Raw genomic sequence first — 4,134 nt, 5'->3', positions numbered from 1 at the left:
TTAGTTGAATGTGAAATAATTCTCATGTTTTTCTCGGGGCATGCTTGAAATAATGCTCATTTTATCACATCTGCTCAGTTTCAACAAGGTCATGCTTCACTGATACATTTATGTCCAGTGCATACTGAGGTATGCGCATTTATACTGTATAAACAGCACTAAGTATAGTATTTTGAGAAATAAACCACACATCTGATGTCAGTGGCATGATTCTGAAGTCTCAGACAACTGGGTTATGTCTGGCAGGAGGTATACGGTTTATTTTTTCATCGTACTATATGTTTTAAGTCATTCCTCTGGGTTCACCGCACGCTGTGTGGCAATTTTAAAACAGAAACTCTGAATCACTTGTTTTGCACAATGTTTTTATTTTCCATGGAGATGCTTTTGGCTGCAAACGTGACTCATTAGGCCAGCAGGACAAGGTGTTAAACCACAGGTGAGACCTGACTATTAGTTAGCCTGAGATATGCTTCTTTTTATTGCTAACAAACGGTACTGTCAACAACGTGCGGCTTCGCACACAATATTACGTTTACGCTCAAATGCTACACATGATGGATGGCGGAGGTTTTATGGATGTTTTTTTGGCCCAAACATTCATTCAGGGTCACAGAGCAGTTGCGAGAAGCCGTCAGGTGCTGGTCTTTATTGGACGGCGCCTCAGCCCATCGCCTGACCCCCTCACACGCGATCGCTCACATGCTAAAGGTAATTTAATTCACTTCACATGGGCTGTGTGTTATCGGATTATGGGGGGGGGGGGGCTCACAAAAACCCAGGAAGCTTGCCCAGACTCTGCGCGCGTCTGGATTGTTAAAGAGACAGCTGCATGCATATTCATATTTTTATTTATTTTTTAATTAATATTTTAAGGCAGTGTTTATACAATTGTGAGCTTTACATTTCTAGCTTTATTGAAGGTATGCATAATTAAAAAAAAGAGATCACAACTTGGTTAAAGACTTTAATTTAAAATTATGTTTAATATATCCTTTCATATCACGTAATGCAGTGAAGGACAAGTTATACTGAAAAGAAAATTTCGAATTAGGTTCAACTGATTATTCAAATATAAAAGCATGGAATAAATAGCAAACAAAATACAAGGAATTTAATATTGAATTAATTGCAAATGATATTTACTGTATAGAATGAAAACAACAAAAAATAAAATGTAAACAGAAGACAAATTGAGACGATTCTTACTACATGCTTGGGAAGAGTGAAGATGGAAACTTACCAGAAATAAAATTCTGGCCGGATGGTATTTTGTTATCACCGATGCTATAAAGTATGTTTCTCAGAAACGCAATTTTCTCACAATGTCGGAATGCAGCGCTAGCTCGCATTTAACTGCACCCTGACATTGTGAAAACACACGTTGCCGCAACATGGCGAAGCGGAACTATGGCGAGACTTAATCAAAGCTCCGCGTGTAGCGTTGTCACAACACTCTGGACAGGGTCGCATTCAAAAGCGGTGAGTGAGCATTGGCTGAGGCTCATTTCCATGGTTACAGTACTATGGGTTGGACAGTGTTCAGGACTTTGCCAGAAATCAGGTTGGGATTCTTGGTGTAAAACTGAAATGTTCTTTTACCAAGGAGCAGAAAACAGGATTCATAATTTTTATCGATGTCTCTAAATAGCCCATAGCGTGCGATTGTTTGCCCATTGTTGGGGAAGTTGCTCACGGAGTAATCCATTAAATACCGAGGTGGAAAATCCAGGTCCAGAAAGTACAAATCCATACCAATGTTTTGTTTCAACCAACCAGTTGATTATCACAGTGTCACAGCCACAGTGAACTCAACTGGTTGGTTGAAACAAAATCTTGGGCTGGATTTTTATTTTCTGGACCTGAACTTTCCACCTCTGTGTTTAATGGATTACTTCTGTGAGTAACTTCCCCAACACTGTGTCTGCCTTGGGAAGGTCTGGCTTCCCATCTAGGGTGTCCCACCCCCTGCCATCCCAGGACAGGGTCCATCCTCTCCATAACCCTGTAATGGATGGACAGATAGATATTTTTCTGAATGTCGGTCTTCAGAAATTAATGTTCGCTATAACTAGTCTGAAATGAATACCACAGCATTCAAGTATCACTGGTTAGATTCGACACAATATCGTTCGGAACGCTGTATGTACTGTAAATGACTCAAAAGGATCCCCCACAATGAGGCAAGCATATCCTCACAGAGAAATCCCCCAAAGTTCCCCGACATGAAAAAGCGCCCACTTCATGGTTTTAAGCAGTAAGCCAGTAACATAATCACAGGGTTGTATAATCACAAGATTAACTCAGCAATAGATTACAATTGTTCAGTTTGTCGTTTGTTATGAATAGGCCTCAGCATAAGGTATCGAATTAAAGTCTTCAAACACCAAATGTGTACATAGCAATAAAAGAAATACCGTATTCCCACTGAGGTGCATAGCACTATAATCTGTGAATCTGGCGACATTTGGTTGCAATATGGCTTTTTTATTTGGTTGTGGATTTCTGAAGTTTTAAAGATTTAACTTTAACTTATAGAGGAGACTCATGTATACAGGAGTTCCCCGGGTTACAATGTGGTTGCCTTCTGAAAAACCGTAAGCTATCGTAAGCTATCGCAAGCCTAGCCTACCTTAAACATGCTTGGAATACTTACATTAGCCTACCGTTGGGCAAAATCACTAACACAAAGCCTATTTTATAATAAAGTGTTGATTATCTCATGTAACTTATTGAATAATGTACTGCAAGTGACACAGTCCATCAATACCAGGGGATCGTCTGTAATTTGAATGTAACACAAAGGTAGTAGAACATACAGCACGTTAAAAGACCCTGTATACTGATTCAGAGAAGTTTCTAAACATTGGATGCATCAGCCAGTAAAAGCTTCTCTTTTCTGTGGGCTTGTGTTTGGCAGTGTTGCATTTAAAGAGATCTAACATGGGTCTTGTGCTTAAACATCGATGCCCTGTTTTAGAACATGTGGTAGGATTGCATCCAACTTTTTACTTTGTGTCTGGTGCCGAAATCTTTCTTCATAACTATCAGACAATGGAGTGTGAGTAGGGGCCACCCTGGATTTCATATGAAACACAAAGGCGAAATTTTGCACTCATTTTTGCTTAGACCCGAGAATAGTCACAGGCCGGACAAAACGATTGTATTTGTTCATCCAAATCTATCATTTTAGACTTTATTTTATTGTCAAATAAGAATCTATTACACAAATCCACAAAATCTAGAGTATTCATTGAAAACAGGCTTCATTCTTAAACTCTTTTTTGAAATGTAAAATATTATCTTGTGCTATTTTTGAAACGTTTTACAAAGGAATTTGATTATTGGGAACACAAGTGCGGCCTGTTAATGTGATTGAACAAATACTATCTGATTTCCCTGATACACAGATCCACACAATCCCATGCAGATCGTCTCCCAGCCTTGTTCCCTATGCTGCCGTGGATAGAATCCAGGGTCCGCTAAACCCTGGTCAGGATAAGCAGCAAGAAGCAGATGAATGGACACACCCCAGCATTGTTCTATATTTACTTTAATATTTGGCTGGATATTACCTGCATTGTACCATTTACTTATTGTTTTAAATATTTCCTGCCATTCCACAGAAATATTGAAAATGTCAAATAATTGCGTCAGCCAGTGATGTTATGCATACCGTAAATTGAAAACAGTCGTGCGTTCATAGAGAAACAAGAAAAAATATCAGATACCTTTTCATAAAACAATTCTGGCATTCGTGTTTTCTATACTGGAGCATTTTGTGAAATATGCAGTGCGAAATTTTGAGTCATATTAGTCAAACCTTTAATAAAAAGATCTCACATTTCTGCAGAGTCTTGATTTGGCATTTTGTTTTTTAATCCAGAAGAGATCTAATGAAGAAATTAAACCCCTTCATTGATTCTTTGGATTGTTGTAGCCAGGAAATTTAATTGCTTAATCATCTTCTTCCCAGGCTTTTCAGCACCCCTGTTCATCATCTGGTTTCAATCACATACTGAAGCGGTACTTCTTTAGCCTTAGCTATAGAAGCTATAGCTAATGAAAATACACAGGCAGGACTGTTCGAAGCTTTCTGGTATGTTAATGACAGCTTTGGTTAACCAAAATGAG

The 4,134-nt window shown here is 38.8% G+C and overlaps 1 long non-coding RNA gene across 1 annotated transcript; it reads left to right on the top strand.

Annotated features, from left to right (window-relative positions):
- The first annotated feature begins 378 nt into the window (after positions 1-378).
- On the top strand, positions 379-3,847 carry LOC111837287 (uncharacterized). The gene is made up of 3 exons (XR_002836621.2): positions 379-439; positions 609-711; positions 3,411-3,847. It is a non-coding gene; the product is annotated as an uncharacterized lncRNA (long non-coding RNA).
- Positions 3,848-4,134: the final 287 nt, after the last annotated feature.

Source organism: Paramormyrops kingsleyae, chromosome 25 (assembly GCF_048594095.1).
Source record: "Paramormyrops kingsleyae isolate MSU_618 chromosome 25, PKINGS_0.4, whole genome shotgun sequence".
In the NCBI taxonomy this organism is placed as follows: domain Eukaryota; kingdom Metazoa; phylum Chordata; class Actinopteri; order Osteoglossiformes; family Mormyridae; genus Paramormyrops; species Paramormyrops kingsleyae.
The sequence above is the reverse complement of the archived record's forward strand: the minus strand, read 5'-3'. Positions and strand labels throughout refer to the sequence as shown.